The following is a 12,707-nucleotide window of genomic DNA, read 5'->3' on the forward strand; positions in this document are numbered from 1 at the left end:
CTTCTGCCTGCTCTGCTCCCCGCTCTGGCTCTGGTGAATTCTCTCACCCTCCCACGCTTCTGACTGTACCCAGTGCATGTATCAAACAAACAAACAATAAATAAATAAATAAATAAGACATGCCTCTAGAAAATTAAAAAAAAAAAAAAATCATTAAAAAAAAAAAAAAAAAAAAAAAAACTCTGCAATCACTTATATTTTGTTTCAGAAAAAGAAAGCAAATCCACTTGGGAAAAAACCCGTATACTTATTGTTTACTAGCATGATACAAAATAAATTCATAGATGTTAGTCAATTGTCTTTCAAAAACCAAATGTGAATGTTTAATCTTGTAACTTAAGATCTATATTTTCCTACATTCTTTTATAGAGTTAGCATCTGTAAATTGAGACTTTTTTTTGGGACAATCATGCAAATTTAATCTGTCCCTGGAAATAAAACACAACCTAATAGATTAACAAAATATGTCCTCTAGACAATATTTTTCTGTGACATTTTCTCCACTGTTACCATTTTTATCCTTCAGTAAACAAAAACTACTCTTAAGAAGTTTATGTATTTAGTTTACAGAGAACTGAACTCTCAGAACAGTTAGGGAGGAAGACTGGATCGAATAAACTGATTTTACCTTCTGAACTGGCTCTACTACTTTCAAAAATAAACTCTAAAAAATTTCTAGTTATTATCATTAAGCTTTATAAGTTAGAGACATTTCTACTGTCATGATATTCTGTAAAACTGAATAGAGATTTTATTATACCACACACACAAAAAGCAACCAGTACAGAAAAGGCAGTTTTCAGTTATTCTATTGAGAATTTCTTTCCATGATGTCTCCCATTAAAGTATAGTTTTCAAAGCAACCACCACGACAAAGAAAGCATCTAATTAGTCCATTTTCTTCTGATCCAAGAATGCTGAACATTTACTGTCCCATCTGTAATCAGCAGTGTCATGAACACATTTTATATTACTTAACTATTCTTTGAACTCCAAGAACTGTTGAAGTCTTTTCTGATGTTCTGCAGATACTTGCACAGCATTCAGAAGTTCACCAAATGTAGTAGTTATTTGATAAATGGCAGTTTTTAATAATGTTCTAAATGCAAATCTTAATGTTTTATAAGTATCAACAAGGCTTCCTGAAATCCGAGGTAGTTTACTGGAAGCATGAGGAAGTTTAAAGTACTTGTCAACTGCCTTTTGCAGCATAAACAAAGTGTTAAGAATGGCTAGTAAATGTAGTCTGGACAACTCCAAATCTATCTTCTGTGAATGATGCTGCTACTAAGTGAGAAAGACCTTCTAATGCCCAAATATGCATTTGGGCATCTGAAAAAACAGCCTTAATGGATGCCTCTGGGTACTTACTGAAAAAAATACATTATTAGCACACGTTTTGACAAGAAATTCTTAATCTGTTCACGTTTATTCTGAATCCATGAATAAATCACACTTGGCTGTTTTACTGTTTTACCCTCAGCACTAATAGTAGTAGATAGAGGATTAGAAAATTCAGTCACTTGCTGATCAGAGGCAGAAGTCCATAATCTTGACCCTCTTCTTACTAGATGAGGACTTTGAGGAAACCCATAGCAGGTGTTTACATCAAAAATTCCAGCCATCCAGTTCACTACACTAGAGCCAAAAGAAGTTCCCATGGGACTTGCAACGTCAGGTATAGATAATTTTGAGGGAAATAGCAATGTTTTAACTAATGATGGCACTGAAGACCGAGGCATCTGGCTAGATTTTGGAGTCTGAAAGTAGTTTCTTCTGGAGAATTTAATTTCTTTGGTTCTACTGGACATGATGAAGATATTACTCTCCCATTTGTAGCAGCAGTTTCTTGATAGAGAACCAGTTTCTGAGTCATATCATTTAAAAGATTCAAATATTGCCTTGAAATGGCAGTCCAGTTGTGGGGATGTCCACCTGGTTGGCTAAGCCTAAAAACTTCCTGTCTTCTTGAAGGAGAATATTGAGAAAGCAACATCAGGTCCTGCCAGGCCAAATACTTTATGATGAGAGGAGGATTGCTGTTTAAAACTTTAGGGAGTCATTCATTTGACTTTTCTGCAAATGGTGGTTAAACAGGGAATAGATGAGCCTCCGTGGCAAAGATTTTGAAGAGTATCCATGAGATGTACCACGTCATCAGGAGAAAGACACCGCACGGCCAGACATGGTGGAGTAAAGAGAGATTCAAGAGGCCACTCACAGTGTCAAGTGGCCTATGGAACTGCTCATCTATCTGAAGGTCCATAGCAGTGCTAATCCAAGCTTTGGGAATATGGCCAAGGAAATAATACACAATGCAGAAATTTCTAATCAGGAACAGTGATTCCACACAACTCCGTTTAATTAGTAAGAGCAGAGATCTCCTAAGGCATAAGAACTTGTACTGCTGTGTGATGGGAAATGGAAGATAGTTCATGTTTTTAATAAAATACAGCAGACTATAGCTATAGCCCATAAATGCTCCAGCCAATAAGAAGAAAAGGTGATATTCATTTAAGCAGGTTGGTGCAGCAGGGTTATCTAAACTCTCAGTACCAGTGCAAGGACCACGAGAAAACTGTATCAGCCCTTGGTTATCACTGCAGCACACCAAGCCATCATCATTCCCATTGCAGCATGAATAAATGAGTGCATGAGCTGCTGAGGATGAATAATCTTCCCTATCAGCGCCAGTCTGGAGCAGGGAATAGAAGGAAAAACTGCATAGAATTCCACACTGAAAATACTTATTATTGTTGCCACTGACAGCAGCAGGTGGTAAAAGATTACATAGGAGCTACATAAGTCATTGAAAGAATCTGACAGCCACTGTATAGGATGAAATAAATCAATGCTGCTGAAGATTATAAATACTGTGTTACAGAAAGGTAGAAGCAGTACTGAGCAGTGAATACTTGAAATTATCATCCAGCCCAAAATGCGCCAAGAATGTCCCGCGACCCGCCTGCGTTAGGCCTATTTGCAGCGGTGGCCATGGTGATGGCGGCCCCTGTTCTCTGTATTCTTATCTTTTGAGGAGTGTCCATATTGTTTTTCACAATGGCTGCACCAACTTATGTTACCACCAGTAGTAATGAGAGTTCCCTTCTCTCCACATCCTCACCATAGTTAGTTGTTTCTTGTCTTTATGATAATAGCCATTCTTTTTATTTTTGCTTTTTTAATTATTTTATATAATTCTTACATCATTTTTCATTTTTGCATAATGTATGCATTTTCATTTTGGTTATATTCCCCATACAATTCACACCCCCTTTTTCGGACCCTAATCACTCTTCTCTACCCCCAACCCCACTATAAAGTGTCTCGGTCTATAGTTGCTTGTTGATGTTGATTTTTACTTTATTGCAAGATAACAGCCATTCTTCAGTGTGACATGATACCTTATTGTTACCTTGATTTGCATTTTCCTGATAAGACATGTTGAAAAGTGTTCTGTGCGTTTGGCTACTATTTCTATGTCTTCTTTGGCAAAGTGTCTATTCAGATCCTCTACTCACTTTTATTCAGGCTGCTTATCTTTTTGTTGTTGGAGTTCATGAGTTCTTTATACATATAAAATATCAACTCTGATATAGACAAATGTGTTCTCATTTTATAGGTCACATTTTCCTTTTAATAATGGTTCTTTCTTGCATAGTTATTTAAGTTTGATGTAGTCTCAGTTGTTAATTTTTGTTTGTTAGTCTTGCTTCTAGAGACATTCACAAAAATATTACTAAGGCTATTAGTTGAGGAGCTTGTTACTTATGTTTTCTTCTATGTATTTTATTATTTCAAGTCTTACATTTCAGTCCTTAGTTCATACTGAACTAATTTTTGTGTATACTGTTAGACACTGTCAGGGGTGGTCTGTTTCATTCTTTTCCATGTAGTTGTCCAGTTTTCTGGGTACCAGTTTTTATTATTACATCTGTGTTGAAGTTTGATTTTAGGTAGTTTATTATTCTTTTATGAGATTCCATATTGCTAGGATATTTGATCTGGTTACAAAATGTGCTCTCCTTGTACATTTGGTTACTTCATGGGTGCTTTTCTTTTTGCCTGGGAGGTGGAGCTGTGTTTTTAGTTTTAGGTTTCTCTTTCTAGATCAGGGGCAAGTATGGAAGGCGGGAAGTGCAAAGTAGACCTGTCATGGTATCGTGGGGGAAAACTGAACAGACATTACCATGGTGTTCCTTTTCTTGTGATCAGACTGCATCTTTCTGTGTGCACTTCTGTGTGCTCCCTTCTTTAAGACTTCAGGTCTATGGTTGGGCCTCCAATTTCCTTTAAAGTCCTGACATCCTTATGGTGGGAGGACAGAGAGGAGGGATTACAGTCCCAAGCAGCACTGCATCATTTTCTGGTTTGTTGGTCTGTATAGCTTTTTATTTTTTTTAATTTTTTAAAAATTTTTTTTAACGATTTATTTATTTATACAAGCACTGGGTACAGTCAGAAGCGCGGGAGGGTGAGAGAATTCATCAGGACAGAGCGGGTAGCAGAGCAGGCAGAAGGATCAAAGTACACTGCTGAGGGGAGCAGCGGGCGGCAGGAGAGGTCTGCGCGCCATGTGGGACCCTCCGCAGGTGGCCAGGGAGCAGCCGGGATCGAACCAGTGCTGTAGAGTCTGCGGGCAGCTTCAGAACCCAGCTCTCAACCGCTGCGCCACCAGGGAGGCCCTGGTCTGTATAGCTTTTATCCTCTGCTATGGATTTGGTTAATTTTATCTTCCCTGGCCCACAGAATGTCCAGATTCTAGTTTAAATTTATGTCTGGATGTAGATTTTTTTTTTTAGGTTAGAAACCTTTATTAGTAAACATCTCATAGAGCTCTTTTTTTAAAAATAAATTTTATTTTTATATTCCCCATAAAATTGCAACCCCCTTATTTTGACCCCTATCCCTCCCCTCCCTGCTACCCAGCCTCCATAGAGTGTCTCTGGTTCATAGTATTTTGTTGATTTTGATTTTCACTTTCTTATAGTTATTCATTTTCCTGGTCCCTTATTTAAGTTTTCTAGATTCCTGCTATGAGTGAGACCATCCGGTATTTTTCTTTTTCTTTCTGGCTTATTTCGCTGAGCATGATCCCTTCCAGCTCCATCCATGTTGCTGCAAATTGCATGTGTTTATCTTTTTTGAATGCTGAGTAGTATTCCATGGTGTATATGTACCACATCTTCTTGATCCAGTCATCTATTTTTGGGTATTTGGGTTGTTTGCAAAGCTTAGCTATTGTAAACAGTGCTGCTATAAACATAGGGGTGCAGGTGCTCTTCGGAATTGATGCTTCTGTGTCCTTTGGGTAAATACCTAGGAGTGGAATTGCTGGATCATATGGAAGCTCTATGTTTAGTAGGTCAAAAATTCTCCACACAGCTCTCCATAGCGGTTGGACCAGTTTGCACTCCCACCAGCAGTGCATGAGAGTTCCTTTTTCTCCACACCCTCGCCAACATTTGTTGTTGCTAGTTTTTTTAATATGTGCCATTCTCACTGGTATAAGATGGTATCTCATGGTAGTTTTGATTTGCATTTCCCTGATTACTAGTGATGTTGAACATTTTTTCATATGCCTGTTGGCCATTTGCATTTCCTCTTCAGAGAAGTTTCATTTTAGCTCTTCTGCCCATTTTTTGACGGGTTTATTTTCTTTGTTTTTGTTGAGTCTCATCAGCTCTTTGCAGATTTTTGTGATCAGTCCTTTACTGTTAGTGTTGTGTGCAAAAATGTTCTCCCAGTCGGTGGGGTTTCTCTTAGCTTTTGTTATTGTCTCTTTTGCTGTGCAGAAGCTCTTTAATTTGATGTAGTCCCAGCTGTTTATCTTTGCCTTCACTATCACTGCTTTGGGTGATGTGTCTGTAAAGATGTCTTTGATGTGCATATCACATAGTGTTTCGCCTATATTTCCTTCTATGTATTTTATGGTTTCAGGTCTTATGTCTAGTTCTTTAATCCATTTTGAGTTGATTTTTGTGTATGGTGTGTGGTAGTAGTCAAGCTTCATTCTTTTGCATGTGGTGACCCAGTTTTCCCAGCACCATTAATTGAACCAAATTTATTTTCTCCAATGCATATTCTTTTCTCCTTTGTCAAAGATTAGTTGATCATAAATCTGTGGGTTTATTTCTGGATTTTTCTATTAAATTCCATTGGTCTCTGTGTCTGTTCTTATTCCAATACCATGCAGTTTTGATGATTATGGCTTTGTAATATAGTTTGAGTCTGGGAATGAGATGCTTCCATTCCCTTCTTTTTTTTTTCAGGAGAGCTTTGGCTATTCGGGGTTTTTGATGATTCCATAGGGATTTCATCAATAATTGTTCTATTTCTTTGAAGAATGACATTGAAATTTTTATTGGAATAGCATTGAATCTGTATATTGCTTTTGGCAGGATGATCATTTTAATAATATTTATTCTTCCAATCCATGAGCAGGGGATGACTTTCCATTTCTTTGTGTCTTCTTCTATTTCTTTAAACAGTGTGTTATAGTTTTCTTTGTATAGGTCCTTTACCTCTTTTATTAGATTTATTCCCAAGTATTTGATTATTTTTGTTTTGATAATAAAGGGATGGTTGTTTTGATTTCTTCTTCTTCAGATTTATTGTTTGTGTATAGGAAGGCTACTGACTTTTGCGTGTTGATTTTGTATCCTGCCACTTTACTGAATTGATTGATCAGTTGAATTAGTTTTTCTGTGGAGATTTTGGGGTTCTCTATGTATATTATCATATCATCTGCAAATAGTGATAGTTTGACTTCTTCTTTTCCTATTTGGATTCCTTGGATGTCTTTCTCTTGTCTTATTGCTCTGGCTAGGACTTCCAGTATTATATTGAAAAGCAGTGGTGAGAGTGGACATCCTTGTCTTGTTCCAGATCTTAATGGAATTGCTTTCAGCTTTTCACCATTGAGAATGATACTGGCTGTTGGCTTGTCATAGATGGCCTTTATGATGTTGAGGTATGTTCCTTGTATCCCAAGAATTTCAAGGGCTTTTATCATGAATGGGTGTTGCACTTTGTCGAAAGCTTTCTCAGCGTCTATTGATATTATCATATGGTTTTTATATTTCTTTTTGTTGATGTGTTGGATAACGTTGATTGATTTTCGGATGTTAAAGCATCCTTGTGCCCCTGGAATGAATCCAACTTGGTCGTGGTGAATTATGGATACATTGTTGGATTCTGATAGCTAAAATTTTATTGAGGATTTTTGCATCAGTGTTCATTAGGGAGATTGGCCTATAGTTTTCCTTTTTGTGGTTGTCCTTATTCGGTTTTGGTATTAGTGTAATATTGGCTTCATAGAACGTTGTTGGTATTGTCCCTTCCTTCTCAATTTTTTGGAAGAGTTTTGTGAAGGATAGGCACTAATTCGTCTCTGAATGTTTGGGTAGAATTCATTTGTAAATCCATCAGGTCCTGGGCTTTTGTTTTTGGGGAGGTTTTTAATTACCATTTCAATTTCGCTGCTTGTAATTGGTCTGTTTAGGTGTTCTATTTCTTCTTTATCTAGCTTCGGGTGATTGTAGAGTTGTAGGAATTTGTCCATCTCCTCTAGATTGTTGAACTTGTTTCCATATAACTGTTCATAGTAGTTACTGATTATTCTTTTGATTTCTGCTGTGTCCGTTGTGATTTCTCCTCTTTCATTTATGATCCTGTGTATTTGTGCTTTCTCCCTTTTTTCCTTTGTGAGCCTGGCTAGGGGTTTGTCTATTTTATTTATTTTTTCGAAGAACCAGCTCTTGGTTTCATTGATCTTTTGGATTGTTTTTTTAGTTTCAATTTCATTTATTTCTGCTTTGGTTTTTATTATTTCTTTTCTTCTACTGGTTTTGGGGTTTTTTTGTTGTTCTTTTTCTAGATCTTTGAGCTTCGAGATTAGGTTGTTTCTTTGAGTTCTTTCTTGATTCTTGATGTTAGCCTCTATTGCTATATATTTTCCTCTTATTACTGCTTTTGCTGTATCCCATACATTTAGGAAATTGGTATTATTGTCATTCAAGTCAAAGAATTTTTTAATTTCTTCTTTGATCTCCTCGTTAGTCTAGAGGTTTTCCAGTAGTGTGGTTTCATCTCCATGAGGTAGGAGAGTTCCTTGCCTTCTCTTTATGGTTTATTTCTAGTTTGATGCCTTCATGGTCAGAAAAGATGGTTGATATGATTTCAATCTTGTTGTATCTGTTGATGTTTGTCTTGTGTCCCAGTATGTGATCGATCCTGGAGAATGATCCATGTGTGCTTGAGAAAAATGTGTACTCCGTTTTTTTTTTGTTTTTTGTTTTTTTTTTTGAGTTAAGCGTACTATAGATGTCTGTTAAGCCAAAGCTCTCTAGATCCTTATTTAGAGCTTTAGTGTCTTTACTTATTTTTTGTCTCGTTGATCTATCCATAGTTGATAGTGGTGTGTTGAAACCTCCCACTATGTATGTGTTTTCTCTGATGTCTGTTTTCAGAGATGACAATAGTTGTCTGATATATTTTGGTGCTCCTTCCTTTGGTGAATATATGTTAATGAGTGTTATTTCTTCTTGAGGTATTGTCCCCTTGATCATAATGTAGTGACCGTTGGGGTCTCTTTTTATCTTTTTGAGTTTGAAATCTGTTTTATCTGATATAAGTATAGCTGTTCCTGCTTTCTTTTTTGGTCCATTTGCTTGTAGGATTGTTTTCCATCCTTTAACTTTTGTGGCTAAATGTGTTTTTATCTTTTGTGGCTAAATGTGTTTCCTGGAGACAGCAAAAGGTTGGGTTTTGTTTCTTCATCCAGCCTGTGACTCTGTGTCTTTTTATTGAAGAGTTTAGTCCATTTACATTTAGAGTTAATATTGATATGTTAGCATCTGTATTTGCCATTGTGTTTGTCTTTCCTTTATTTTTATTTATTTATTCTTTAATAACTTTTTTTTTTTTTTGGCCTTCTTTCATTGTTATTCATTACTCTGAGGTTCTGGGTTTAGGACTCCTTGTAGTATTTTTTGGAGTGGGGGTTTAGTCGTAATGAAATTCCAGAGTTTCTGTTTGTCTGGGATGGTCCTTATTCTTTCTTCATAGAGGAAGGAGTGCTTTGCAGGATAGAGTATTCTTGGCTGGCATCTTTTTTCTTGGAGTCTGTTGACTATGTCCCTATACTCTCTACTTGCCCGTAGTGTTTCTTCAGAGAAGTCTGATGTCAGCCTAATTGGTTTTCCTTTGAATGTTATCTGTTTCTTCCCTCTTGTCAGCTTCATAATTTTTTCCTTTACCGGAGTCTTGGGAGGTTTACTATTATGTGTCTTGCTATATTTTTCCTTTCGTCATAGATGTTTGATGTTCTTCTTGCTTCTTGTATATCAATTTTCAGCTCCTTCTTCATGTTTGGGAAGTTCTCTTCAATTATCTCCTTAAATATTTTCTCTGTTCATACATCTCTCTCCTCTCCTTCTGGTATTCCTATAACTCTTGTATTTCCTTTCCTCATGGAATCAGATAGTTCCCAAAGTCTTTCTTCTGTCTTTATCCTTCGTACTTCTCTTTCCTTTTCTGTTTTGGTTCTTTTTATTTCTGTGTCTTCAAGAGTACTTATTCGTTCTTCCATTTCATCTAATCTGCTTTCATTGCTTTTCCCAGAGTACTTTAGTGCCTCCATTTATTCTTTGATCTCCTGCATTTCTTTTACTTCCCTCTTTAGGGACTCAATTTCTTTCTTCTGATTGTTTATTATTTTCCCCTTATCATTGTTCTCCTTTATGACTTCTGTCAGTTTTTTAATCATGGCTATTTTAAATTCCCTTTTTGTAAGGCTCAGAAGTTCTTCCAAGTTACTGTCATTGCAATCTGTGGGGGTGGTTTTCTTTTTGTGGTGTGCTTTTTCCTGAGGAGTTGCTAGGTTCCGTGTGGTTCTTCTACTCCCTACTGACTGTTTTCTAATTGGCCTCATGCATTGGGACACTGTGTTGTTGGGACTGGCCGGCATCTTGGGTGAACTTTTCCACTCCCCTCTGGCTCCTCTGGGAGTCATCTGTCGGTTTCAAGCAGTCTTTACTGAAGAAAGGCCCCTGTTCTAAAATGCTGATGTGGGGACATGCTTCCCTACGCACCTGGTCTGCCCTGGGGGTGGATTCCCGCTCCCCCTCTGGGCTCAGACTGCAGGCCAGAAGGGGCCTGGCGTGGGCGAACTTCCCAGCTCACATCTGGCTCCTCCAGGAGCCTTCTGCTGGTTTCAGGCAGTCTTTACTGAAGAAATATCCCTGTTCTAAAATGGCAATGTGGGACTCACTCCCTGCTTGCCTGGTCTGCCCTGGCAGTGGGTACCCGCTCCCCCTTTGGGCTTGGACTGCAGGCCAGAAGGGGCCTGGCATGGGCAAACTTCCCAGCTCACCTCTGGCTCCTCGAGGAGCCTTTTGCTGGTTTCAGGCAGTCTTTACTGAAGAAATATCCCTGTTCTAAAATGGCGATGCTGGACGCACTCTCTGCGTGCCTGGTCTGCCCCGGCAGTGCGTTTCCGCTACTCCACTGGGCTTGAACTGCAGACCAGAAGGGGCCTGGCATGGGCGAAATTCCCAACTCACCTATGGCTCCTCTGAGAGCCTTCTGCTGGTTTCAGGCAGTCTTTACTGAATAAATGTCCCTGTTCTAAAATGGCGATGTGGGACACACTCCATTTTAGAACTCTTAATAAAGACAAAGGTAGGCAATATATATGTCCTATCATTTTACTCTGATTAGAAGTCAAACAGAGGTCAATACTATACTTAAAAATGCATCTTTTTTCAAGATATAATAAGGCTCGATTCAGAAAACAACCAACAGCTAAATCCCAAAACAAAACAAGTCCCTTCTGTGAATTCAAATTCAGTACTATTCCTACGTACATTAAAAAGATAATAGCCCTATTTTTCTTTCACCTGGCTCACCCTTTTCCTGCCTATACCATATTGGAATTGGTCAGACATATTCTGGCAAATAGGAATGCCATATATGTCTGGCTGTGTTTGACGGTATTTCCAGAGGTTGTTGGTATTGATTTGGTAGAATAAGTAAAGCCAGTGTTATTTGTCTTAAATTCGTCTATATTTTGTATCTTTCACCAAGCTTCTAATTATGAGACTTCCCTCAGATATTATGTCATACTGTATTCCAAGAACTATGCTAGTAATAAGAACAAGAATATTTTGCTTTTGTGACAGTAGAGATTGTCATGAGAGAAACTTGAGGGATAAGGTGGTGTGCAGCAACCATCCCAGACCCAGTAAACCATTGGGTTACTACAAATATAAAAGAGTAATACCCTATTTGGAATTTTCTCTATAGGCGTGTAAGATCATTTTAATTTTACAAATATTTTATAAATATTTATTAATAAGCGGGAGTGTAGGCATTCTACTACCTGTTACAAAATGTATAAAGATTTCTAAATTATAACTAAAACGGTTTGTAGGCCAAAAATAAGAAGAGTAAATAACCTCTTACAAGCTTGAAATGGGTTTCAATCTCTTTGAAAGGATTGGTAAATACATCATGGAAGTAGTAACATTTGGAATAGACCTGGAAGAAATATACCATTTCAATTTTAATGATAATGAGGCAGTAGGTTAGGGAAGAGTCTCTGTGGGGAGACCTACTTGAATGCCGGATGAAATAATCAATGAGGTTTTCAACAGAGTGTTCAATAATTCTCTTGTGGTTTAACCCAGAGTTCAATAGAAATTGTGCAGAATTAAACTGTATAGTTAAAGCCAGATTTTCTTTGAAGGCATCTCAGCTATGTGGGGTGATATTTATTCATGTATAATCTGGCAGCAGTGACCATTCAAAATAATTGAGAGGGATACAATTTAATCAGAGTTATTTTGCAAAGAATGATCAGGCAGCTATGTTCAGAAAGAAAGTGAACATCAGTGAGCTAAAAGGGATGAGTAACTAAAAATTCTCCAACACAGAGGCAAGGATTTGAGGATAAGGGTAGCAATGGTATTAGTAAGAATGTGTGTGCAATTTTAATGTTGAGAGAGGAATGGTAGAGAAGGGCCTAAAAATAGGACACTTATTGGGGGCTTCCCTCGTGGCACAAGGGGTTAAGATGCAAACTGTGAATCTCAGCACAGCCACTACAGCACAAGTTCAATCCCTGGTCAGGGAGGTGACCCATATGGCACAGCAGACCTCTCCTGACTCGTCCACTGCTCCCCTCAGCAGTGTGTTTCAGAGGATCTGCCTGTTCTGTTCCCCACTCTGTCTCTGGGCAATCCTCTCACCCCCCAAAACTCTGGCCAGTGCCCCAGTTCTTGTATGTATAAATAAATAAATCTTTAAAAAAAAGGACACTTACTATATTTTAATAATATGGAATGTGAGGAAAACTACCCAGCAATGAGTTAAGCACAAAGCAATCAAATTCTTGCTCATTTTAATGCCTTTCCAGACAGCAACTGAACAGCATGTCTGCATACCCTCTTAATATTATTTGAACTTTGGTAAGAGGCATCTAAAGCCCCTCAAGGTCAATACACATTCCAGTAACCTTTACATACCAAAGATTTATATCTACTGCATCTTTGTTTTCATTCTGAAGATTGAGACCATTTCCTTCCTAATCTACCTCATCTCTCTCCTCTAAGCCATCCTCATTTAAATCCTTCAATGCAATCACTTATGTTTCTGACTTAGTAAGATGACCCAAGAACGTAATACACAGAGATAGAAATTTCCTG

The 12,707-nt window shown here is 37.8% G+C and overlaps 1 pseudogene; it reads right to left on the bottom strand.

Annotated features, from left to right (window-relative positions):
* Positions 1 to 930: 930 nt before the first annotated feature.
* LOC119256853 (nucleoporin NDC1-like) lies at positions 931 to 2,996 on the bottom strand (annotated as a pseudogene).
* Positions 2,997 to 12,707: the final 9,711 nt, after the last annotated feature.

The sequence above is a fragment of the Talpa occidentalis genome, unplaced genomic scaffold (assembly GCF_014898055.3).
Source record: "Talpa occidentalis isolate TD23 unplaced genomic scaffold, MPIMG_talOcc4v2.1 talOcc4.4, whole genome shotgun sequence".
NCBI classification, from domain to species: Eukaryota; Metazoa; Chordata; class Mammalia; order Eulipotyphla; family Talpidae; genus Talpa; species Talpa occidentalis.